This window comes from Amblyomma mixtum, chromosome 6 (assembly GCF_055824585.1).
Source record: "Amblyomma mixtum isolate Tamu chromosome 6, ASM5582458v1, whole genome shotgun sequence".
NCBI lineage: Eukaryota > Metazoa > Arthropoda > Arachnida > Ixodida > Ixodidae > Amblyomma > Amblyomma mixtum.
Genome location: NC_143017.1, coordinates 48,324,382 through 48,350,412, shown reverse-complemented (window position 1 = coordinate 48,350,412; position 26,031 = coordinate 48,324,382).

The window sequence follows — 26,031 nt, the reverse complement described above, 5'->3', positions numbered from 1 at the left end:
AATTCAGGGGGGCACTTTGTTGACCTAAAGCGCGGAGAGGCGAAAGCCAAACGCGGTGTTGCTGCTAGTGTCACTTAAGTGTGGTTACGATGTTAAGCTTCGCCTCTAAGAGTGGAACGCGACAGCGTCTTGCAGCGCTACCAGAGAGTCCACAGAACGCCATCGCCCGTTCCGCTCTACGTCTTGATTGTCGGTAAATTAGTTTTTGAGGAAAGGAAATGTATTTGTCTCGCATATCTCGGTGGACACCTGAACCTCGCCTTAAGGGAAGGGAGTAAGATGGGAGTGAACGAAGGCACTGTATTCACTAGACGCGCCTTTATTCATTCCGAACCATCGAGATCGCAGGGTGGAGCAATAAAGACAAAAAAAGAGCTCGCATGGTGGAGTGGTGACCTTGCTCGTCTCGCACTCCGGAGACCCTGGTTCGATTCCCGAAGTCGACGAAATTCCTTTTTCTGTTTTATTGATTTATCTGGTCTGACAAGAAAGCTTAGTTAGGCTAATTGGTTAATTAAGCACTGAACTAAAATCAGTCCCACTTAGTTGGAGCATCACTATACGATCCCTTTAATTCGTTGCATGGTTACTAGCCTAAGTACAATGGGCACCGTTTCAAATTCGCGCACTGTGACGTCACGACAATTTCGACCTATTTCTTTCTTTACATGCAGCGCAAAAGACGGGACAAGGGAACACCGCCGTAATACTTTCTTTTCTCTCGTCCGATTGTGAGCGCTGTTAGGACATATGATGCGTGCGTCCAGTAGCAGTAGTACAAGACTTTTATTCGGCCATAATTTACAGGCCGAGCATGTCGACCACCTGGGCGACCAGAAGTCGCTGTTCTTCCTCACCTTCAGAGCCAAGCCAGTCGAGCTAGGTGGTGATGGATAGAGAGGGTGGGAGGTAGGAACCCGACTGCTGAGCAGCCGGGCAATAGAAGAGGTAATGGGCCAGGTCCGCATAGATACAGGGGCAGTTGGGCCAGGAAGGGTCCGATCGATAGCGATAGAGAAAGAGTCGAGACGGGGGGATAACTGCATTCATTTGGATGTGTCGAAGAAGGCGAGCCTCCGGCACCGTGAGTGATGGATGAGGGGGAGGGTAAAGGCGTTTGTCTAGACGGAGCTCGAGGTAGACCTCTTTTATGGTGCGGCGAAGGGTGAGTCTCCCACCGTCCTCCGAGGGCTTGGGCTAGGGGATCAATGGTGGCCGGAAAAGTGTGTCGCGGGTGACCTGATGGGCTAGCTCATTGCCGTCAATCCCTGAATGCCCAGTGACCCAGCGGAGGAAAACGATGGAAGGCTGCAATGCGGAGACCGCTCGTTCGACCTCCTGTTGGAGAGAAGGGGTTAGGGTGCGTTTCTGTAGGTGGTGTATAGCGGCTTGTGAGTCTGAGTAGACTGTGTACTCTTGAAGAGAGGGAAGGAGAGCAAATGGCTGGAGGGCATGCGCAATGGCGGGGCTCTCGAGGGACAATGCATCCGTAGGGTGTAGATACGGCCCGCTGGTGTGGGGTTCAGGAGCGGGGAGGTGGGGATGGTACAGCGCGTAGCCGCAGGAACCTCGAGGGGCCACGAAGGAGGCATCAGTGTAGGCTACACCCTGGGTATCATAGAGAGGTGAATGGTGCTGCGCGGCCGCATGACGGCGGAAGCCGTGAAGGACGGAAGACATGTTGTCGGGAGGGGGAGGATACGAAGATTGGGAGCCGGGGTTGGAATAGGAGAGGTAAAAGGGGCGATGGGAATGGGCGAGATACCCGCTTGAGTCAGTAAGCACTGACCCTGACGGGTTAGGGAAAGCCGGGCAAGCTGCGAGTCACGATGGAGCGAGAAGAGAACGGAGAGGATGAAAGAGACCTATGGCAAAGGTCTTAGCGGTATAGGTAGTGATGGGGAGGTTGAGAGCTGCCTTGTAGAGGGCCACAAGGGCAGTCTCGAGAGTGTTAAGTTGAGTCTGATTGAAGGAAATGTAGGGTGCAAAGTACAAGACCTTGTTGAGGGCCAGCGCTTAGGCAACTCGGCGCGCATGAGCCTCGTGGAGACTTGAGCGACGAGTGACCACGCGCCGCAGGAGGTTAGTTACCGAGTGGCAGGAGAAGCTCGGATTTTTCAGGAGCAGGAGAGAGGCCAGTGGTGGCGAGAAACGAGTCAGTGAGATCTAGGCCACGTTGCAGGGTGTCCTGTACGTGACCGGGAGAGCCCGACGAGCACCAGAGAGCGATGTCATCGGCGTAAATTATATGATGCAGATCGGGAATTTCAGCTAGCTGGGAGGCGAGAGGCGCCATAGTAAGATTGAAAAGGGTAGGAGAGAGAACAGCACCTTGAGGAGTGCCACGGGTGAGGTGGTGGGGGTCGGATAGATTGGTGTCTACTCGAAAGCGAGGCACACGTTTAGAGAGGAATTAATGGATATAAGAGTACATGCGGGGCCACAGTCTAGGGAGTCGAGCTGGGGAAGGATGTGGTCGTGGCAAACACTGTCGAAGGCCTTGCGAACATCGACGGTCACAAGTGGGTGCATTTTAGGGGGGTAGGTGACAGAAAGTTGGGCTGGAGAATCAGAAACATGTCCTGTGCACAGACGCGGCGTCGGAAGCCGATGAGAGACGGGGAAGAACTCCCTCGCCTCGAGAAAATTATAGAGGCGAGTCAGGGCCATTCGCTCAAGGGTCTTACCAACAAACGATGTCAGGGAGATTTGGCGGAGGTTAGAGAGAGAGGGAGGTTTGCCCGGCTTTGGAATCATAGAAATGAGGGAGGAGGTCCAGGAGCTCGACAGGCAGCCGCTTTTCCAGGCCTCATTGTAGGTTTGAAGGAGGAATTCTTTGGCGCAGTCAGGAAGGTTGCGAAGTGTGGTATGTGTAATGGCATCCTCACCGGGAGCCGAGCGTGGAGCATTAGCAGCCAGAGCCGATTCGAGCTCTCGGAGAGTGAAGGAGTGGTCCATATCGGGGTTAGGTCCGCCCGAGTACATCGGGTAGGAGGGTGCCAGAGGGGGAGGGAGGTAGAGGCGAGCTGATCAAAAACATCAGAGGGAGTCCCCTGAGTGAGGGCTTTAGCTAGAGTGGGAGCAAGGGCAGGCTTAGTGCCAAGGAGGGATTTGAAGAGAGACCATGTGGATCGCGAATGCAAAGCAGAGTCAAGACGGTCACAAAGAGCACTCCAACGAGAGTGCTCGAGTGAGGCGCAGTGGGTGACGATCTCGGCCCGCAGAGCAGTGATCCGGGAGGATAGTTCGGCATTGTGGGGTTGGGAGCGAAAGGAGCGTTGAAGACGTTTACGGCGATGCCATACACGGAGAAAATGAGGATATTTGTCTGGGACTGTGTGATGAGTGCGTACGCGACGGCTACTGGACGTGAGCGCTGCAGTGATGCGCGACATCCAGTCGTAGGATTGAAAGGCGTCGGAGGCGAGATTAGTACGGAAGGCGTGCCAATCAGTGTGAATGACCGCATGACATCGAGGGATGTGGGAAAGAGAGGTGTGAATATGAACGAGAAAGTGATCACTGAGAAGAGTTTCGGCTGTCACCTGCCGGTGAAAGGAAAGTGAACCCCGTGAGAAAGTGAGGTGAGGTGTCATGGGGCACTGTGAGGCAGTGCCCGCTCGAGTAGGGGAGCCAGAAGTATTAAGAAGGGTGAGGTGGCGTTCCTGGGCCAGACAGTGGAGGAGGCGGCCGGGTTTGGGGGTAGCCCCAGAGTGTATGAGGGGCATTGAAGTCGCCACCAAAGAGGAGATGGGAGTTAGAGGGAAGAGAGTGAAGGAACTTGCCCTGGGCAGAGAATAGAGAGGAGGTGACAGGGGGGTTGTAGAAAGACAAAAGGGTGAGTGAGACGCGGGAAGAAGGGTGGTAATAGACCACACCAACCAAATATTTAAGGAGGGTGGAGGGGATGTCAAGTGGCTCCTCGAGCACGTCGCTGCGCATATAAATCGACGCAAGTGGTGTGGACGTAGTGGCATGGTAGGCGCGGTAGCCTGGGACAGTGCGGGCGGTCCGAGTCTCCTGGAGAAGGAGAAAATGGGGCAAGGAGGGGCGGGCGAGGAGATACTGGTGGAGGGGGGTCTTATTATGGCACAGATTTCGGCAGTTCCGCTGCACAATCTCGAGGTCCTCGCCAAAAGCCATTATGATAGTGTAGATGTGGAGGCTCGTGAGGGTACGGGTTCCTTCTTTTTGGCCGGGGGCAGTGACTCATGCAGGGAGTGGAGCCTAGTAGTGAAGGGTTCCAATTGCTTTGATTTGTCTTGGAGGGTGGTAAGAATTTGGAGAACCGATGTCTCTAGCTGAACCAAGCGAGTGCGGTGTGCCTGTGTGGTGGTTTCGACAAGATCAGCCAAAGGGGTGACCTGGGCGGTGGAGGAGGGAGTGGTGAATGTGGCAAGGTGCTCATTTAGCTTGGTAAGCTGGGAGGTAAGAGAGGCGATGGTTGTCTGGAGGGTTTGGGTCAAGGCATGGATCTGCTGTTGTAGGTCGTGGGAAATGTGCTGCTGCTCTCGCTGCTGGCGTTCCAGCATAGCGATCCTGAGGTCGAACGAGCGGCTCTCGTCAGTCAGGGATGTAGAGGGTGGTGTAGGGGAAGAGAGGGACGCTGGAACCGAGGATCTTTTAACTATGGCGGCATAGGAGCCTGGTGGTGACGTGTTTGGAGCTGATGGAGGTTCATGAGTAGAGGAGGAGGAGAGGGCGGGTTGCGCGGCCCAGCGCAAAGCTAGGCGTCGGAGGTGAAAAGCATTTATTACAGGTTGCACATAGAGAGGTAGTTTGGGAGGTGGCCCCTAGTGCGCCACCCCCCTCACAATACTAGGTGGGACCCCATTTGACTCCCCCGCCGCTCGAGTACGCCGGACCATGGCCTGTTGGGCCGGAAGGTCGTGGCAGCCCAGCAGGGCCGCCTACCAGTCCTCTCGGGTTGGGTTGGGGTGGAGGGTGAGGGAAGGATTTTTCTGGCATGCCCACACCATATGGTAGGTGTCAGCCACCTCCGTACAGTATAGGCAGAGGCCAGAAAAGGAGGGGTCGAAGTGTTTCATGACTGCCGGGCACAGCAATGTATTTGTGAAAAGCCTTATCAGAAGACGCTCACCTGCTTTTCCCAGCCCATTGAGGGGGGTCGGGTACTTGCGGTGGGAGTCTTGATAGTGATTGACTGTATCTTTAAATTTTAAAAGGGGTTCGTTGTCCAGACCCGAATCGGTAAGGTCATCGCCAGGGGCCCGGGAAGTGAGTGCGCGGGCGGCTGCGTCTGCAGCCTCGTTACCTGGTAGGCCTTGGTGGCCCGGAGTCCAGACTATGTAGCGGAGCGTAGGATCTCGGTCCCGTGCCGCGTTCCGAATTATTCTATAAGCTGTGAGGGAGACCCAACCGAGCTCGCAATTTCGACAAGCTCCTTGCGAGTCTGAGAGGATATATTGCGCCTGAGGGTGAGAGGCCGCCAGGGCGATGGCTACCTCCTCAGCGTGAGTTGCGCTGGGAGCTTTGAAAGTGAGCCCGTCCACCTGTATTTGTTGGTGTATGACCGGGGCCGTGTACCATCCCTCCCTAGAGCGACGCGGGCCGGCCATGTCCGTATAAACTACACCGTATTTGTTGCCATAATGGCGGTGGAGGGCATCCGCCCGCGCCTGCCGCCGGCCATTATGGTCTTCTTTGGACATTTTCGTAGGAAGGGGTCGAACGTTGATGGCGCATCTCCACATTTCGGGCACTCGTACCCTTTTCTCTGTGTAATGGTTGTGTTCAATGTGTAGTCGGTTCAAAAGGCGACGACCGGACAGTGTCTGGGCAAGACGCGTGTATTGGTTGGTGAGGTGCGCTTCTTGCAGCTCCCGATAGGCGTTCACCACTCCCAGCGCGAGGAGTCTCGCGTTGGAGGTGGAGATCGGAAGGTCGAGCGTCCTTTTGATGATCTCACGGAGGGTAACCTCCAAGACATCTTCGTCCTGCTTGCGTAAGTGAAAGTAGGGGGTCGAATAGAGTATTCGACTCGTGACGAAAGCATGTGCGAGTCGCAACGCATGTGTGCTTCGTAGACCTCCGCGTTTGTTGGAGACCCGACAGACCATGCGGCCAACCTGGTCTCCAACCTTACGCAGCTTGGCCAGTGTTGTGTCTGCGCGACGTGTTCTACTAATAAAGATTTGGTTTGGTTTTGCTTTTGTGGGGTTTAACGTCCCAAAGCGACTAAGGCTATGAGAGACGCCGTAGTGAAGGGCTCCGGAAATTTCGACCACCTGGAGTTCTTTAACAAGAGTCCGAGAACTCTGATCTCCGATGCCTCACGGATGGGGCCGCTGGCGAGGGAGAGGGAAATGGGGATTGCGCACTTCGGCGATGGCCGAATATTCACGAATTCTGATTTCTGTGGGGAGCACTGGAGGCCGCAGTACGCCGCATAGTTGTCTACTATGTCAGCGGCTGCTTGCAGGCATTCCTCCATGTGACCCACATTACCTTGCGGGTTCGATCCCGGCCGTGGCGGTCGAATTTCTTTGGAAGAGAAATTCTAGAGGCCCGTGTACTGTGCGATGTCAGTGCACGTTAAAGAACCCCAGGTGGTCGAAATTTCCGGAGCCCTCCACTACGGCGTCTCTCATAGCCTTAGTCGCTTTGGGACGTTAAACCCCATACAGCGCATACTGGATGCCTTCGAAATCGGCCAATTTAGAGGGTAGGTGAAGCATTGCTAAGTTAAAGAGCAGAGGGGACAGTACAGCGCCTTGTGGTGTACCCCTGCTTCCCATACTGTACGGGCCGTGCTCTTCGTCCTGGATGCGGACGAAGGCCTGCCGATCCGTGAGAAAGTATTTAATATTGTCACGGCTATACAGTCGAGAGAGCCAGGTCACGTTTTACTGAACAGCACCAGGTAGCAGCGAACTCCCGAGCGGAACCCGAAGAAGAGACGACGAAGAAGCCCCGCCCGCTACCATGGCTAAGGCTAGCCAGGATGGCGGTTAAGACAGTTCGGCCAGGAGACGGCGCCACGAGAATGTCCAGGAATGTGGCATTGCTCCCCCCCTCTGGAAAGCGCCGCCCGCGGCGCTGGAGGGCGTGTGGTCCGGCAGCCGCTTCCCCGGGCACAGGCCTTTGGGGCACGAACATCCGCTGATCATAAAGTGCCCTTGCAGAGGCGCAGTAGTCCTGGTGTATATAGTAGGTGTCGGCGACGGGCGCGGAATCCACTTTCTCGGCCGTCGTGATCTCGTACGCGAGGAGAGGGAGGCATTAAGACAATCATCATAGATGCGGATAGCTGAAGCATATGGGCAGTCAGGATGGAGAGTGCCATGATCTTTGCGCTCTTAGTCGTCTGGACATTGGCTACTTCCAGTGGGAGCAGCACGCGGTCGTTCAGAGTTCGCGACAGTGAAGCGTGGGTACTCCGTCCGACGAAATATTCAAGCTGCAGCGTGTTGTGGTTGAACAGCACGGCAAGTGTGGAATGGACGTTGACGTCGCCGAATTCCATGAGGCGGTTCTGGCCGATCACCATCTCGACGGGTGCGCACGGTGAAGAGCCTAGTGGAGAGAGAGAAGGTAGAGACAAGTGAGCTGCTAGCGGGCGTGGTAAGGCTTCATTCGGGCGACATGCACAACTTCGGACGTTGGTCTTCTAGAGGAACGAACAGTTCCTTGAGGCAGAACTTCATAGTTTACCTCTCCGAGTTGGCGTAACACTTTATAGGGGCCAAAGTACCGCCGAAGAAGCTTTTCGGAGCGCCCTCGTGGCCGGACTGGGCTCCACACCCAAACATATTCTCCGGGCTGGTAAGTGACATCCCTGTGGCGATGGTTGTAACGGCGAGCGTCTTTTTCTTGTTGATGCCGGATATGCTGCCGAGCAAGTTGGCGGGCGGCCTCGGCTTCGTGAACAAAGTGGTCGGCCCCCACGACAGTGGAGTTTTCACTACCAGGAAGCAGCATGGCGTCGAGCATTGTCACGGCCTCGCGACCATGGACTAAGCGAAACGGTGTGGAGTAGTCTCTTGCAGCGCGGTGTTATATGCGAACGTAACGTAAGGGAGTACGGCATCCCAGTTGCGGTGGTCGTCGTCGATATACATGGAAATCATGTCGGCGATCGTTTTATTTAGGCGCTCAGTGAGTCCATTAGTTTGGGGGTGATAAGCTGTTGTTCGTCGGTGACTCGTGCCGCTGAGTCGCATAACTTCCTGTGTCAGCGCCGAGGTAAAGGCCGTTCCTCTGTCAGTTATAACGACCGCGGGTGCTCCATGACGAAGAACGATGTTGTACATGAAGAAGGTGGCAATTTCCGCAGCTGTTCCACGGGGAAGAGCTTTCGTCTCACAGTATCGACTGAGGTAGTCGGTGGCGACCACAATGTACCGGTTACCCAGCGAAGACTCCGGAAAGGGGCCGAGTAAATCCATGCCGACTTGGTAGAAAGGAACTTGTGGTGGATCAATAGGCCGCAAAAGTCCGGCCGGCTTAGTCGACGACGTCTTGCGACGTTGACACTCGCGGCAAGTACGGACGTAGCGTTTCACAACCTCCGCGAGCTTGGGCCAGTAATATTTTTGCCGTATGCGGGCCAACGTTCGGGAGAAACCAAGGTGACCAGAGGAAGGATCATCGTGGCACGCCTGCAAGACTTCATCGCGAAAGGCATTAGGGATAACGAGCAGATGGGCAGGCACCGTCGACCTATAGTTCTTTTTGTACAGTATACCCTCCCGTAAGCAGAATGATGACAGGCCGCGTGAAAAGATGCGGGGCGGAGTCTCAGCGCTTCCTTCGAGATAGTCAACCAGGGACCGTAATTCAATGTCGTCTCGTTGGCGGTGAGCCAGGGTGGACGCGGAAATGACCCCAAGGAAAAGAGAATTGTCATCGAGGTCCACGGGACTGGCAGGAAGTGGGGCACGGGACAAACAGTCTGCATCACTGTGCTTTTGCCCTGATTTATACACGATGGTGACATCAAATTCTTGCAGTCGGAGGCTCCAGCGTGCGAGTCGCCCTGAGGGATCCTTGAGATTTGCCAACCAACACAGCGAGTGGTGGTCGCTCACCACTCGGAAAGGGCGGCCATACAAATAGGGTCGAAATTTCGTTACTGCCCACACAATAGCTAGACATTCTTTTTCGGTGGTGGAATAGTTCACCTCAGACCGTGATAACGTGCGGCTTGCGTAAGCGATTACGCGTTCGATACCATCGTGCCACTGTACAAGTACCGCACCAAGGCCAACGTTACTCGCGTCTGTGTACAGTTCTGTGTCGGCTGCCTCATCGAAGTGCCCAAGTATGGGTGTATTTTGAAGACGCGTGCGTAGCTCTTCAAAGGCATGTTGTTGCTCCCGACCCCAGACGAACGGTTCGTTATCTTTGCTGAGGCGAGTAAGGGGCTCAGCTATTCGGGAGAAGTTCTTCACAAAGCGCCGATAGTAGGCGCAGAGACCCAGAAAACGGCGCACACTTCGCTTGTCAGCAGGAATAGGAAAAGAAGCGACGGCGGCAGTCTTGTCGGGGTCTGGACTAACGCCCTTGGCGCTCACAATGTGGCCCAAAAACTTCAGCTCCTGGAAAGCGAAGTGACATTTTTCGGGCTTAAGGGAGAGACCAGCTGAACGGATAGCTTCGAAAACAGCGCGTAAGCGGCTGAGGTGTTATTCGAAAGTGTCGGAGAAGATGACAACATCATCCAGGTACACAAGACACGACTGCCACTTGAGATCAGAAAGCACAGTGTCCATCATCCGTTGGAAAGTTGCCGGAGCTGAGCATAGACCGAAGGGGAGCACCCTGAATTCGTACAAACCGTCCGGGGTAATAAATGCGGTCTTCTCCCGGTCACGTTCATCCACCTCTATCTGCCAGTAGCCGCTGCGTAAGTCGAGTGATGAAAAGTATCTGGCGTGGCGCAGACGGTCTAGGGAGTCATCAATGCGCGGCAAAGGATAAACGTCTTTCTTAGTGACTTTGTTCAAACGTCGGTAATCAACAAAAAACCGTAGGGTCCCATCTTTCTTTGCAACTAGGACCACAGGCGACGCCCACGGGCTCTTCGATGGCTGGATCACGTCGTCGCGGAGCATTTCTTAAACTTGCCTTCGAATTGCATCCCGTTCCTTTGAAGATATCCGGTACGGCGACTGGCGTAGTGGTCTCTGGCTTTCATCAACTATAATTCGATGTTTTGTTATCGGCGTTTGCCTAACTCGGGAGGTTGACGCAAAACAGTCCTGGAAAGAGTCAATGACAGACTGCAGGTTGCGTTTTTGACTAGGCAGCAGGTTCGGGTTCACGTCGAGTTTAACCGGAGAATTCGTTGATTCGACGGACTTCGTAGTCCCCGTCAACGCGTACTCTCCGGCGCATTCCCCGAGTTCTTCAATATAAGCAATCGTTGTGTTGGCCGCTAAACGTTGGGGTTCACAACCGAAATTTGTTATCAGTAGTTCGGCTCGCTTATTGTTCAGTTCTATAAGCCCGCGAGCTACACACACTTGCCGACCCAGGAGCAGTGACATGTTGGCTTCAGCGATGCCATGAGTGCCGGCGCTGTCATCGCACTCCACAGTTACTAGCATGGTGGTTCTCGACGGAATCACCACGTTATCATCGCAGACCCGCAACTTAGTCCTGCGTTGCTGCGGTTCGTCGCCAACAGTACGGTGTGCGGCAAATGAGACGATCAGCTCCTTAAAGTCTATGACAGCCCCATATTCCTGTAGGAAATCCAGACCGAGAATCAGGTCTTTAGAACACTCAGGAAGCAAAGCAGCCAGGGAAAGTGACGCCGCGGATCTGAATTCGTAAGGTGCAGACGCCGGTCGGCGTCACAACATGGCCGCCGGCTGTGCGGATCTGGGGCCCAGTCCAAGGTGTCAAAACCTTTCTAAGGGTCGTGGCTAGCCGGCTGCTTATCACAGAGAAATCAGCGCCGGTATCTACCAGTGCCGTTACTTCACAGTTATCGGCGGTTACTGGAATTTCCGTAGAAGCCAACTGCTGGCTCTTCGTCGGCGGTGGGCTCGTCGGGTCAGGTGGTCGTTGGTCTCGTCGTCGCTGCAGATCGTCGAGTGGAGGCTCTTGCTTCTTTCTAGCTGCGGCGGCCCTACCCCCAGAGGACGCCGTCTTCAGTTTTCCCGCCGTGGGGACCTGCCTCTGAATTCGCCAGAGGTCGACGGACGGCTGGGAGAAGAGAATCTCCTGGGCGATGGGGATCGAGACTGGCGCCGCGGCACGGTCTGAGCCTTCAAGTTGGACGTCAGGTACTGTTCAATCTCCTGGGGTCGCTCGCCGAAGCGTGGTCGAGGAGCGTCTGAAGCGAAACCCCTTAAACCCATCCGACGGTAGGGGCAGTGGCGCAGGATGTGGCCGGGCTCACCGCAGTGGTAGCAGAGTGGCCGGTTCCTCGGCGTTCGCCACATGTCCGCTTTACGCATGGCGGGCCGGAATCCCTGCGGCACGGTGGTGGGCACAGTTGGACGTGGGTACTGCACAGCCGGCACAGGTGAAAAGGCTTGTGCCACCGCCGCAGGCCGTCGAAGTGCCTCGCTGTAGGTCCTTATATAAGGTTGCGGCTCCGGAACAACTGGTGCTGGCTGCACCACTCGACGGATTTCATCCCGAACCACGTCCGACAGGGCGGCGACGCTGGCCTGTGGAGCTTCGAAGCGGAGTTTCGCGAGTTCTTCGCGAACGATGCTCCTTACAAGGTCTCGAAGATCTTCAGGAGGCAGCGTCGTAGGCGTGCAGGTTTGAGCGGCTGCCATACTAGCCTGCCGGCCGTACTGTGCACCGCGTTCCTGCAAGGAGCGTTCCATGCTCACTGCCTCCTTCGTAAAATCGGCCACTGTCCTTGGAGGGTCGCGGACAAGTCCAGCAAACAGCTGCTCCTTAACGCCCCGCATCAGGTGCCGCACTTTCTTTGCCTCGGCCATAGCAGGGTCGGCTCGACTGAAGAGGCGCATCATGTCCTCAACGAACATGGTGACGCTCTCATTAGGCTGCTGCGATCTCGAGTGCAGAGCGACTTCCGCCTTCTCTTTTCGTTCACTGGTGCCGAATGTCGCCAGCAGCTCGCAACGAAAAACCTCCCAGGTGGCAAAAGAGGACTCGTGGTTCTCGAACCAGATCTTTGCCGAGTCCTCTAGCGCGAAGTAAACGTTCCTCAACTTGCGCTCACCGTCCCACTGGTTGAAGGCTGCGACACGGTCGAAACTGGCCAACCAGTCTTCAACGTCCTCGAACCTGTCACCGTGGAACGTCGGCGGTGACCTGGGCGCGTGAAGTACGAAGAGAGTGTCAGCTCCAAAACGTTGAGTGGTCTGGCTACCTGTGGTTGAAGTCATATCTCTTGCCGGTTTTGTCAGGCCGCTGAACTCTGGCTGTAGGCCTCGCAGGCGGCGGCTCGCTTTGTGGACGGGGGTTGTGTCCACGCACTGAGGGCTGGCTTCAAAGGTGTATTCAGAGTCAGTGTACATGGGACGTTATCCAGCACCTCCACCAAATATGTCACGGCTATACAGTCGAGACAGCCAGGTCACGTTTTACTGAACAGCACCAGGTAGCAGCGAACTCCCGAGCGGAACCCGAAGAAGAGACGACGAAGAAGCACCGCCCGCTACCATGGCTAAGGCTAGCCAGGATACCGGTTAAGACAGTTCGGCCAGGAGACGGCGCCACGAGAATGTCCAGGAATGTGGCAATATAATTGAAGGTGTTAGTGCCGCAGTCAGTCTCGCTCAGGTGGGCGAGAATGACGCTGTGCTTAACATTGTCAAGTGCTCCTTTAAGGTCCAAGGCCAGGACTGTCTTGTCGTTATGGCGGGGCTCGACAGGAGTAAGCACTTCATGTTTTTGTTGGAGGAGTATGTCTTGAGATGACCTATACGGCCTAAAACCGAACATGGTATCCGCGAAGGTGTTGCGATTTTCTAAGTATTCTGAGAATTGATCTCGAACCATAGTTTCCATGAGTTTGCCCACACAAGATGTTAAGGAAATGGGTCGGAGGTTGCCTGTATTGATTGGTTTGCCGGCCTTCGGGATGAAGGTGGCTAGCGCAGTTTTCCACTCTGTAGGTAGAGGACGGTACCCTTCCCAGACGGCATATATGTATTCTAAGAGTGCTTCGTACGCCGGATCCAGTAGGTTGGCCAAAAGTTTGACCGTTACCTTGTCCCGACCCGGAGCCGTGCCTCGTTTCATTTTGGCAAGAGCCGCCCGTAGTTCATGGAGTTGAAATCGCCGATAGAGATCAGGATTTTCTCTGCCTGCATAGAGATGCTCCGGCCCCCGGGGGTCCTGTGTCTGGCACAGATATCGATCCCGCAATGTCTGTGCCAGCTCTTTGAAGGTGTTTTTGGGTTTCGGTGCGTGTTTGGTTGGGATCGATCAGACTACGGAAAAGTCTCCATGTGTTGCGACTAGACATTTGCCTGGCGGCCAAATTGCAGCGATCCACCCAGTTGGAATCGGCAAGCTGGGCAGCGTAGTCCGCCGCCTGCTGGGTGATATCGAGAATTCGAAGTTGGAGCTTCCGATTGTGTTTCTGGCGACGCCATCTCTTTGTGAGACTGCAACGCGCCTCCCAGAGATGGAGATGGTTATCCACATCCGTCACCCTATCTGTAAGCTGAATTTGCTTGTCGTGTTTGCGAATATTTTGTATAAGGGTGTGGGCCCAAGAGGGATAGCCGTTTTGTACCAGACTGTACGGGGCAAGGACTGCCGGAAAGCCGTCCAGTCTGGGAGTCGTGCCTGGTTTAGGGGTCGCTTGAGGGGACGGGTGTAGAGAATGATGTTGATGAGGCAGTGGTCGCTGCCGAGGGTGGCCTCGGTGTTGATCCATTCTGCGTGTTGAATGTTCCGAGTAAGGGTAAGATCAGGGCACGTGTCCCGATTGACGGTGTTACCCACTCTGGTTGAGACTGCAGGGTCGGTTTGGAGGGTGATGCCCAGCGTGGAGATAAGCTCCGTCAGCTTTCTGCCACGCGTTTCCTCCTTGCGATAACCCCACATCCGACTGGGGGCGTTGAAATCGCCCACAGTCAGAAGGGAGTCGCGGCCTGCCACCTTCAGTGCCTTACTGAAGATGTCGGAAAAAATTATGTTCATAGGGTTAGGGGGACAGTAAATATTAAGAATGTTTGAAGTTACGAATGGCGCAAAAGACACACACAGGGAAAATAGGGGATGACAGAAAGAGCGCCAACTACCAACTGAGTTTACTGCGGAAACACCCTCTTTTATAAGGCAAGCCATATAAACCACGAACCGGAAGCAGAAAAAACACATATTCATGGTTTGAATTCACACTTCGAAACACCATCGGCAGAACTTCAATTATAAACAAACTAGCCCCAAAGCAAGTTCTTCTGCAACGCATTAAGAATGTGTACGGGGGGGGGGGAGGTCAGTCCTGTTCAGGGGGAGGACGGAGACCATTACATCCGAGTAGGGCAGATTTAATTCGAGATCGACCTCTTGCGCTGTGTAGCTTTTGAGGACAAGCAGACAGGTGGAGGGGTCACGCTGGTACGTATTATATCCCGACACCTTCACTGCCGCCCCAGATTCCTGTAGGGCGACTACCGCAATTGGGTGATTAAACTTCTCGAGATAGAGGCGAAGATGAGCTCGTTTTTTTTTTGGTCTTTGAGACCTCTGCAATTCCATTGAATAACTGAAAAAGCCTGCTGTTTTGGGGGGCGGCGGGGTCGCTTAGTGCTGTTGTAACCGTACTTCGGACCACGTGGGCCCGATCAAGCCGCTACCGTGAACATTCATCGAGGCCTGCTGTTGTAACCGTAATTCGGACCACGTGGGCCCGATCAAGCCGCTATCGTGAACATTCATCGAGGCCTGCTGTTGTAGCCGTACTTCGGACCACGTGGCCCGATCAAACAGCTACCGTGAACAATCACCAAGGTCGACAACCCCGCGACGACCATGGGAAGTGGGATGTTTGGAATGCCCCTCCGAGCCTCAGCGGATTAGTGTAGCAAGAATGTCGAGGGCCATTGTCAGCAGAAACCCCAGCGACCAAAGCGGAGATGACCACTATAGCGGCGACGAAGGCAGGCGAGGCCCAGGAGCTTTTGTCCGAGCAACCACCGTGAATGCGGAGGCGACTTGGCGGCGCCGGTCACGCTGGCGGATAATTGAAGAATTCTGTGTCCCCGACTCGCGTTCTGGGAAATCGGCGGGGAGGCAAGTTCATTCCCCTGCTGGAAGACTTCGGGAGGTTCCTTTCCCGCTGGGCTGGTTGAGTCAGCATTCTCCCCCTCTCATCGACCCAGCTGCGTTAGAGTGGAAGAGCTCGCACCTGCCCAGCCGTGGGTGGTGACAAGAACGTCCCCTTCGGTCCATCGGATTGGACAGTGCTCGTCGACCATTATTCCCCAGCCAGGGATCTGGGGAAACCGGACGATATTTAACTCGGCCGTGAGTGTGGCCGGGACGCCTGCTAGCTCCAGTCGACTACGGTTGACGAAGACGTTGCCCTTCCACTGAGAGCCATTCTCAGTCCCGCTCTATGTAAATAATGTAAATATGTGAATACAGTTTTTTCCTTCACTTCCCCTACTCCCCGTCTCCGGCCCACGTTTCCTTCCTCCTTCGGCACTGCGGCGGTGCTCCTGGACCCGATGCCTGGTGGGACGCGCTTCTAGCATCGACAAATATATCAACTGGTTGGCAGCGGCGGGATCTTCCACGCTTGGTCCTGGCTTCAGCAGTGGTGAGCGCTTGACTTTCTTTAAGAATCTGCCAGGCTTGATAACTCTGGAAATTTATCACTACCTGTAGATTGTTTTTCTGCACGTGCTCGCTTAAGCATTTCACGTAGCAGCTTATTTTTGAAAGTCCTCGTTCGGGAATTGCCATGGATTTGAGCAAGCTAAAGAAGCCAGAGTTGATGTTGCTGTGTGAAAAGCTGGGTATTGAGGCCAGGAAGAGTCACAGAAAGCCGCAGCTGATTGAGGCTATTAAGGAATGTGGTGCTAAGGAGGAGGGTGACAAAATTTGGGAGACCTGGGAAGTCATTCAGGAGGGAATCAGGAACGCTAAGGAGGAGGCCGACAGGGTTAAAAGGGAACGCAAGGAGGAGGCCGTCAGGATTGAAAAAGAACGCCTTTGCCGCAAGGAAGCAGCTAAGAAGGAGGCCGACAGGGTTGAAAGGGAACGCAAGGAGGAGGCCGTCAGGATTGAAAAAGAACGCCTTTGCCGCAAGGAAGCAGCTAAGAAGGAGGCTGACAGGATTGAAAAGGAACGCCTTTGCCGCAAGGAAGCCGCTAAGAAGGAGGCTGACAGGATTGAAAAAGAACGCCTTTACCGCAAGGAAGCCGCTAAGGAGGAGGCTGACAGGATAGAAAAGGAACGTCTTCGTCTCAAGGAAGCCGATGAAAAGCAACTTGCTTTAATGCGTTTGGAGTTGCAAACCTTACTGGCGAAGCGCGCCGAGAGGAATTCGACATTAAATCAGGAGGTTCCGGCGCGAAGTGAAATTAAAATCATGAATGAAAACTGCGTGTCTTTGCCCATTGCCCGCGTCGCAAACGAGAGCCCGCTCGGGGTGCGTCTGACCGAGGCAGCCATCTCCCAAAACCTGCCTAAGCAGCATCACTCGATTTCCTCAAATCGCTCGGATATGCTGCCCAAAGAAAAGGGCCTTTGTTTTGGAGATAACGCTGCGCAGGTCCTTACCACTTCGAAGGCTCGTGAATTCGCAGCGCCAGCAGAGCACGTAGTTGAAGAGGGCAAACCTGAACCTGTAAGCCCGAAGCCTGTAAATTCTCACGGTGATGAGCTAGAGCAGGCTTTATTGCAAACTGTGGGTGAGACGAACGCCGGCGACTTAAGCCGTGACGGCTCCGCGCTACCTAATGACGAGCCAGCCCAGGACTTACTCACTACTAGCACAGGGGTAAAGAGTACCGACAGTAGTGCAGGCTATAGTGAGTCTTCCGAAGCAGGCGCAAGTGATGAGCTGGGGCTAGGTGAGGAACTGAAAAAGAATCTAGCATTGCCCCACTCAGATGGCTTTCTCGAACTCCTTCGTGTGGACAGAGAAACGTTCACCGCTGAGCAAGAGAAAGACCAGACTCTACGAAACTTGAGTCACCAAAGTGACATAGGTGTGTCACGGAAGAACATACCTTTCCAACTCCGTTCTGGCCTGCTGTACCGCCAGTATAAGGATAGGAAAGGTATCCAACACGACCAACTTACTGCCCGCGTCGCGATCGAGAGCCCGCTCGAGCTGCGTCTGACCAAGGCAGCCGTCTCCCAAAACCCGCCTTTGCAGTATCCCTCGATTTTCTCAAATCGCTTGGATATGCTGCCCAAAGAAAAAGGCCTTTGTTTTGGAGATAATGCTGCGCAGGTCCTTACCATTTCGAAGGCTCCAGAATTCGCAGCGCCAGCAGAGCACGTGGTTAACGAGGGCAAACATGACCCAGTAAGCGTGATAAACTCTCACGGAAGTGAGCCAGAGCAGGCTGGATCACAAATTGGAAATGAGGCGAACGCCGACGACTTGACCTGTGACGGTTCCGCGATGGCTAGTGACGCGCCCCGCAAACCAACAGCGAGGGTTTCCACAGAGCGGCAGCGTATAGAGGTGGCCAAACGGGGAATGTTAATGAAGGGGAAAGTGCGGCCCTTGTTAACTGCTCGACTGAAATCCGAACCGCGTAGCCGCCCCAATTTGGCACCTCGGTGCTCAAGAGTTCGCACCCGCCCCGTGGGAACACAGGCCAAGAGAACGCAACGCGCGAACCCAATCCGAGAGAGACGGATACGCTGGCACGGCATTCGCACTCGTTCGCTCCCTTCTCGCATTCTGCTTTCTGAGCATCAGCTAAACTTCAGAACCGCGAGACTTGGACGAAGAACAGTGCAGGGTCCCAAGCTGAAGTTCCTAGCCTTGTGTAATTTTGCACCTGCTAGAGTAGCTATCGGACCGCGGCCGCGCAGGGGGCGGCTGAAAAATAACCAGTAAATTCCCTGAGTCGCACCGCTGTTTGCGGGCAGATTCGAGGAATAATCCGTTCTTGAGTTGAATGCTTGTCTCTTTTTGTTCATTTAACTCTCCTGTACAGAAATGCAAGCTGAAATTCCTAGCATTATGCAATGTCTCATCTGCTAAAGCAGCTGTCGGACCGCGGCTGCGCAAGGGGCGGATATGACGCATAATCTCATGTTGAGTTTAATGCTTGTTTTTTGTTCTTTTGTTCGTTACACTCTCCTATGCGAAATGAGAGCGAAATTTTGGAGATTGGCATTGCCGGACTCAGTTTACATGCGTTGCAGTAAAGTGCGAGGTAATGGAAACGCTGATGGCCTCAGCCGAAGCTTTCCCGTGTAATGCCCTTTCCTGACTCCCCGGACGTTAATCCGCTATGCAAATTTGTATTTTGTTTTTTTTTGCTTTAGCGGGAATCATTTTTGTCTGTTTTGTATGTGTGTTCAGCAGCTCCACCTTCCCTTCGTGCTCTCACGGGCGGTGGCTTTCTGTGACATAAACCGTGCTACGGCACCCCCCTAAAATTTTAGGAAATTTTCCTCCCTTTTGGCTAAACAAGCTCTGTGTATTCTGGTTTGGTCAAACGTGTCAACTTTCGGAGGAGGACGTAAATTTCACGCTACAGCTCATTTTCTCTAAACAGACTTTATCGACCGAAAACAGCTTGGCAGTTCTTAAAGTCGGTTTGGCGCTTTCTGCTGGTTGGGCTGTGTACCTTGCTGGTTGAGCTCGTTACAGCTGTCAACGAAGCAGGAAGAACCTTTGGGCCCAGCTGTGACCAAAAGCCGAACGGACACAACTCCAGGTCTCTGCGCGCAGCAGCGTTGGCTGCAACCACTACGAGACCTCTTCGGGCGGCGGACGTGCTGTTGTAACCGTACTTCGGACCACGTGGGCCCGATCAAGCCGCTACCGTGAACATTCATCGAGGCCTGCTGTTGTAACCGTAATTCGGACCACGTGGGCCCGATCAAGCCGCTATCGTGAACATTCATCGAGGCCTGCTGTTGTAGCCGTACTTCGGACCACGTGGCCCGATCAAACAGCTACCGTGAACAATCACCAAGGTCGACAACCCCGCGACGACCATGGGAAGTGGGATGTTTGGAATGCCCCTCCGAGCCTCAGCGGATTAGTGTAGCAAGAATGTCGAGGGCCATTGTCAGCAGAAACCCCAGCGACCAAAGCGGAGATGACCACTATAGCGGCGACGAAGGCAGGCGAGGCCCAGGAGCTTTTGTCCGAGCAACCACCGTGAATGCGGAGGCGACTTGGCGGCGCCGGTCACGCTGGCGGATAATTGAAGAATTCTGTGTCCCCGACTCGCGTTCTGGGAAATCGGCGGGGAGGCAAGTTCATTCCCCTGCTGGAAGACTTCGGGAGGTTCCTTTCCCGCTGGGCTGGTTGAGTCAGCATTCTCCCCCTCTCATCGACCCAGCTGCGTTAGAGTGGAAGAGCTCGCACCTGCCCAGCCGTGGGTGGTGACAAGAACGTCCCCTTCGGTCCATCGGATTGGACAGTGCTCGTCGACCATTATTCCCCAGCCAGGGATCTGGGGAAACCGGACGATATTTAACTCGGCCGTGAGTGTGGCCGGGACGCCTGCTAGCTCCAGTCGACTACGGTTGACGAAGACGTTGCCCTTCCACTGAGAGCCATTCTCAGTCCCGCTCTATGTAAATAATGTAAATATGTGAATACAGTTTTTTCCTTCACTTCCCCTACTCCCCGTCTCCGGCCCACGTTTCCTTCCTCCTTCGGCACTGCGGCGGTGCTCCTGGACCCGATGCCTGGTGGGACGCGCTTCTAGCATCGACAAATATATCAGTGCCCTGTGCCATGATGAATTTCGGGGTGAGCTGGGCCAGCAGCCATCGCAGCCTGTCCGGCGCCCTGAGCCAAAGAAGGTTCGATGGGGTCCTCGCTAATTTCGCTGATATCAATGAGGCGGTTGAATTTGGATGAACGCTCCTTAGTGTGGCTAATGCGACGCCCCAGGCGGTTGGAATCGTTGATCCAGGTTTTAATGTTACTTGTGACCGCTAGGGTCATCTTCTGGGTGGTTTCGGCAATAGTTTTGTTGATAATTTCGGAAATTAGCTGGCCGAGACCGCTAAGCTCAATATAAATTTCAGCTACGCTCTTTTATAGAGCGTCCAGACGACTCACATTGGATTGGAGAACAGACCCTTCGCTCATGGGCTCCGGGTTCTCGTAGGCGGGCGCTCCTTCGCGTGCCAGTGGCGACGATGTGGATTTTCCATGCTGCGAATTTCGTTTTCAGCCGTGAGCTGTTTAACTTATGCGAAAAAACAGCGCGAACAAACGGGGACGAGACGAAGAACACACAGGAACAAGCGCTTGCTCGCGTAGCGCCGCCGTTTCGCGGCGCATCTGGATGAGTTCGGGAGAGGGATGAGGAGGGGGAGGAGGGGACTTAGAAACGACCCTAGGTCGACCACCAACCTTGCCCTGTGATTTCTTGGAGGCCTTCTGCTGGGTAGCCCCTCCGAGATCCGGGGAGTCCTCAGGCTGGAAGGTCGGAGCGCCCTGATCTGACGTTTGTCGGTTTTACTGCGGCGGCGTCTTCTGCGGCTGCTGTGGCGTCTTCGGGTTGGCTGGCGGGGGCCGGGCGTCGCCGCCTTCTCGCCACGATCCCGCAGCTGGGCCGCCGGAAGCACCTCCTGGCACGGTGCCTGGCGAAAACTTTTGGCGTTGCACCGGAGTGTCCTTGGGCGGGCGCACCACGGGGGGTTGCTGCGCCGCCTGGAGACGACGGAACTTGCCCTTGCATGCCTGGGAGCCCGTAAGGTGGGCTTCCCCGCACACGAGGCACGATGGCTTGCACTCATGAGGTTTCATACCCTCGGCCGTTGTCCCCACATTCTGTGCACAATGGCCGCATCTTTCTTCCACTGGCCTGGGGCAGATGTTCGCACGATGGCCAATGGTACCAAACCGGTAGCAGGCGGGAATAGTGCGCTTGTATTCTCGCACCGGTGTGATAGTCGTGTTATAGCGGACGAAGCGCGGCACTCTTCTACCCACGAAGGTTATGAGCGCTATCGAAGATTTGCCCAGTTTTCGGACGAAGGCATTGTCCCCGTCCCTCCACACAATCTTGCCTTTGAGCGTTGCCGTGGTCTCCCGCTCGTTAACGGTAATAATGCCACGGCACCCTTCACCGTTCAATTTTACGTGTCCTTGCACGGGAACCTGACCTTTGCTGGAAGAAAGGATGAATTCCCTGGCCAATTTGTTAGCGATGGTGGTGTCTTGGCTTGTGCAAATGAAGAGGTTTTGGTCCCACAGGGGCCAGTTCACGAACGAGGCCTGCTGAGCCGCGTCGATACCAACATAGGCGGTCAAGGCGTGGCCAAGTTCGCACGGTGGGAATGCTGCCCGTAGGTCTATGGATATGCGTGGCTTGACCACAATAATGATGTCTTGTTTTTTGAATTTCGGTGTTCGACTGGGTCGCCAGGAAAGTTTGGCTGGAGGTGATGACCGGACGCCGCCGGTCTGCAGCTGTTTTCTTGCCGTCACGTTAGCGTTCGAAGCGGCGTCTCGCTTGGAGCGGTGGCCACCTTTGTGAAGAGTGATCCACGCTGCAAGATGCTCATCACTAATTTCTTCTGCAGGCAGGTCGTTTTCTAGAGGTTCTTTAGGGATTATTTCAGTGCACGACGCAGTTAACGGGTCATATCCCCGACAAGCGGAGGTCGCCATGCTCGGCGGTGGCTCGGGGATTCCCGATGCAGCGGCGACGCGTTAGGCTTAGTGCAACAGCTGCTCGGGGGGAAATCAATAATCGGCATAGATTGCCGAAACATGATCCCACCTGAGCACACAGCACACTTGGTGTCTACTTGGTCCTGATGGTTTGCGGCACACGATGGAGCTGAATAATCCAAGGTTCCGCGAAAACTTTCTGCGTTCCGGGTGAAGATCGCGGGAGCCGAAGTAAGGTGCGTCTGCTCTCGTCGCGCCTAGTGGCGTTGCATCTGTAGCTTTGGCGCACTCGCGTTGTTTATCGAGGAGGAAGAGGCAAGTGGGGTCGAGGGATGGTGGGTGTTTACCTGGCAAAGAACGCACCAGGGCTGGGCACATACATGAGCGGAAGGGTCGGCGGGTACAGGAGCAGCACAGCGACGGCACTTGGCCGGAACGCTGTGCTGGGGGCATTGGTGGGCGCGGTGTCCAAGAGCGAGACAACGGGTGCAGGTTGGAGGCTTAGGCTGATGGGGGCGGCACCGGAAGGCAACGCGTTTAAAATACACAGAGTGGGGTATGACGGTTCCAGCGAAAGTTATGAGTACCGACTGAGTGGTGCCCATCATGCGAGCAGAAAGAATATCGGTTTTGAATTATTCGATATCATGCATGAGGTCATCAGGGGTGAAGTGGCCACCGACGTTATGGATGACGCCGATGCATGAGATGGGAGGACTAGGGGCATATGTTTTGAGGGTGATAGGCTTACCATGAAGCTGAAGATGCGTGGTAGGAGGTGGGTGGTGAAGAGGAGGTGGGTGGTGAGAGGAGAATGGGTTTTTAAAAACAAGGCTTTGGGCTGGCTTGGCCTTCAGGGTGATCTCTGCGCTGCTCTTGGCGGAGAGTTGTGCAGCGCAGGTGACTGCGGCGAGTGCGTCGTAGAGAGGTAGCTTAAGGGTGAGGGTCCCAGGGGGCAGCTGGATGGCAACTGTGATGAGCTCGGCGCGGGGTCGGGTTACGGAGGGAGGATTACGGTTGGTACCGATGATGCTCCAGCCGATTTCCGGGGATGGAGTGTCGTCTACCGGGGTCGCCGTAAGGTCCAAGCCTGAGTCCTAGGCCGGAGTCTCAATCTGCGACGCGGGTGCCGGGCTGCAGGTCTCGGTGTCAGTGGGACATGTGGCTGTAGTAGGTGCAGCGGCTCCAGCGGCGGCGACGAACGCAGCCTGCTGCGACGCGTCTATGGCCCCGAAGCTCTTGGCGTCCCGGGTAGCAGTGGGCGCTGCGCCGACGACGAACGCTGCCGGCTGCGCCGCGGCCGTCGGTCGCTCACGGCGTTGAATGCGGCAGGAATGTGCTCGGTGGCGTGGGCAGCATTGAACGTAGCCGTTTAAGAGACAGCTGTCGGCGTGGTTGGAGCAGGCCCCGCGGTGGCGGCATCGGTGGGTCTGGGCTGCAGGGTCTCGGTCAGACGCTGCATTGCGGCGGTGCAGGCGCGGCGCGTTAGGGTTAGCGAGGCGGCACGCCGCTTCACAGTTTTGGAGATGCTTGGAGGTCCAGTTCGGCAGCCGGTCGTGATGCCGATGGTTTTCACGGCTTCGGAAGCCTTCCTGAAACGATGGAGTGTAAATCCAGGGGCGGGCGAGGCCCTGGACCAGGCCAGGGACAGGTTAAAGCAGAGCACGATAGGCAGCCAGCTCACCAGGGCGGCGCCCTGCAGAATTATCAACATTAGTTGATGGGTTCAGGCATTAAAAAGTTAGGTGGGAAGGTCACGTTAAGAAATATGCAGGGATAAGGCAGCCGCAGCTGCACGGGACAGGGTTAATTTGAAATATATGCAGAGACCTTTGGCCTGCAGTGGGCGTAGTCAGGCTGCTGCTGATGATAATGACATATTTGTGATTTGTAACCATTTAAAAAACAATTTTAATTTATGGTTTATAAAATGTTCTAGTGTGTTTGGTTGGAAAGTACAACGCTTTAATACATAAAAAAAATTGCTTTCACTCAAAGCGGCGGGCAGGAGATCTATGTCATCCACCTTGTGTCTTCTGGGCTTGCTTGCCGTTAGCTTCCGGCCTTGGCCGGCCTGAGGTTTAAAGACCTTACAGTAGACAGCCTGGCTCGCGTGAGATAGAAAAAAATTCGCATTGGCTTAGCTTGGTTGAGCCCGGTAATTGCGAAAGCAATATCCGTACCTGCGCCATGGTACAGCTGGTAGTGTAGCTGGTGGTGGTGCTTGTGGTTAGACTTGTGGTGATGCATCGGTTATACAATCCAATCCAATTCAATTCAATCCACTCCAATCCAATCCAATGTAATCTAATCTACTGTAATCTAATGTAATCTAATCCAATCCAATCCAGTCCAGTCCAATTCAATCTAATCTCATCCAATCTAATCCAATCTAATGCAATCAAGGCGAAATGAAGGTCAATGGTGGTCACCGCCGCGGCACGATGGTGGTCACCGCCGCGGCACGGCAAAGGAGTGAAAGGGCAAGTAGTATTGCTTTCGCAATAATAATGAGGCCGCGTTATGATGGAGGCGAAACGCAAGAGGAGCCCGTGTGCTGTGCGATGTCAGTGCACGTTAAAGATCCCCAGGTGGTCGAAATTATTCCGGAGACCTCCACTACGGCACCTCTTCCTCTCTTTCTTCTTTCAATCCCACCTTCCTGCCTTCCCTTATGGCGCGGTTCAGGTGGCCGCCGAGATATGTGAGACAGATACTGCGCCATTTCCTTTCCTCAAAAACCAACTTACCAATTTTTACCGAATCCTCGCGGAGATACATAGCACGTTATTTAAAAAAGCTAAAGTTAAAAGTCTCTGAGAATATTGCAGTTTCGCAGTGACCCGGCCGTATTCTGATCGAAAAACAGTGGAAGTCAATCCTCTTTTCTTTTTCGCGCAGGTTTCATGACCAGCGGCTATGACACTGGAATCGACGCATTGTGCAAATCTACGCTGCCAGTAGCCGTCGTCACCATTTTGCTCGCGTGCGGTGTCATATATTTGCTCGCGACCAAGTTTGGAGGCAAACCGCCGGTAACAGTCCGTCGCTGTGAGGGCCTGGCTTGCAGCGACCCGTACGAAGCTCTGGAAAGCCTTCTGAACCACACCGTAAAACCATGCGACGACATCTACGAACACGTGTGCAGTCGCTGGACCTGGAACTGGGAGCACCTGGGATTCCTTCAGGAGTCCCTGGACAACTACCTGGTCCAGATGCGCGCCATCTTCGATAGTCCCAGCGGCAACGCCGCGGGAGCGGAGCTCGCTGGTGGCCTGCGGGCCGGCGGCGGCCTCTACTCGCAATGTCTGGCTGCGATGGAGGTCAGGGCGCTCACCCTGGAGGAAGACATGTTTTTCTTTTTGCACAAGTTCCTCGTGAGTAGAATAACCGACAGCAGGACGACACACGATTCTATGAAGGTGGGCGCGGAGACATCGTTCACGTTCGGCCTCAACGGATTGCTGACGCTGCGCCCTCAGCGGCTCGACGCAGCCGCAGTGGTGTACGCATTCAAGGGCAGCGCTCTGCAGACGTCGTTCCCGGCTGTGGCCGATTTGCAGCTCTATGTCAGGATCATCCTTGAGGCCGCCAGCGCGCCAGCGGCTCCGACCCTAGCGACCGCTGTAGTGGCCCTTGATGGCATCGTTGTCGCGCATAAGCATCGCCAGAAGTCAGCGCACAGAAAGATCCCCGCGGCAGACCTTCAGCAAGTAGCGCCGGCGCTGTGGTCGCTCACTGATGTGCCGATGAAGCGCCTGACTGCCATGTCTACCCTGACCAGTGGCTTCCTGCTCGTCCGCGACTATGAGAACACACTGGCGGTGATTCGGTTCTTCGAAAGCGCGGCGCATGCGGACGAATCGTGGTACCTCGTCGTTCAAATGCTAGCTGACCTGCTCTTCGACTACATAACGAGGTTTGAGCTGAACGACAAGTGGAATGTGATGCGCGCCTGCTCTGGGGCTGTGTACAAGGCGGTGACTAATGTGTGGTCCTCCCTGGGGAAGCAGCTGATGCTGAACAAAACGAGCCACGACTACGTCTCTGACATCTTCGAGATCATCAAATCAACGCTCACTTCCAATCAGAGCTACTTCATAAACTTTGTGGACAACAGCACCTTTTACAGGATACAGGAGGCCCTCGGCAGTATTTCATTCGTGTCCAATGGGAAGCTCGTAGAAAGTCAGCTCAGCCTCATGTCGAAGAGCGGTTCTTTGTCATCGCCGACCGAGAAGTTCATCCGGAACTACGTAGCGATCCGCCACCAAACCCGATCC